The following is a 986-nucleotide window of genomic DNA, read 5'->3' as shown; positions in this document are numbered from 1 at the left end:
CCAGTTTAAGGAAACTCCTCATAGAGATGTGGTAAGACTTTGACCTCCTCAGTCAGTACGTGCAGATTACTCAGATTACTTCCATGTGCATTAGGAAAGATACATAAGTGTTCCATACCTTGAACACAGTGGGAGAGCTTACACATATGAGAAAGACATTAAGGCTGCAGAATTTGAGTAAAACTAAATTACGGTTATTGGGACCTTTGGAACACACTGGAATAAAAGCATTTCCATAGAAAAGAAAGAGGTCTGGGTAGAAATGGAAGCTGAGAAGCCTTGTTGAACTCAATATACACCATCCTATTCTTCTAGTTTCCCTTGATTGGGATAACACTAAGAACATGGATAGTGTCCTCATCTTTTGAAGGTCAAATTGTATGAACTGAATCTTCCCAAACTCTCATGAGAACCAAGATTTGGATCTGTTCTCAGAGTATCTCTGGTAATAGTAGGTCTTCCGAAGCATCAACAAGAGGTGTTGTTAAAAATCCACAGGTTTCAAATAGCCAGTAAGGACATGCAAGGATGCTCAACATCATTAGATATTAGGGAAATGCAAACCAAATCACAATGAGATACCACTTGATACCCTTAATAATGGCTAGGATTGAAAAGTCAGGAAACAAATTTTGGTGAGGATGTACATAAATTGGAACACTTATATACTACAGGGGGAGTGAAAAATGGTACAGTTGCTTTGAAAAAACAGTATGGTGGTTTCTTGAATGATTAAACATAGAATTACCATAAGACTGAGAAATTCCACTACTAGATTTATTTTTTCTGTGAATTATATTTCATTGATTATGTTGTTACATTTGTCCTAATTTTTCCCCCTTTGCTACCTCCACCCCGCACCACCTACTCCCTCAAACATTCTTCCCACCATTGTTCATGTCCATGGGTCATGCGTTTAAGTTCTTTGATTACTCCATTTCCTATGCTGTACTTTACATCCCCATGGCTATTCTGTAACTACCTAT

This window comes from Phyllostomus discolor, chromosome 5 (genome assembly GCF_004126475.2).
Source record: "Phyllostomus discolor isolate MPI-MPIP mPhyDis1 chromosome 5, mPhyDis1.pri.v3, whole genome shotgun sequence".
Lineage (NCBI taxonomy): Eukaryota > Metazoa > Chordata > Mammalia > Chiroptera > Phyllostomidae > Phyllostomus > Phyllostomus discolor.
This window is presented reverse-complemented; position numbering follows the sequence as displayed.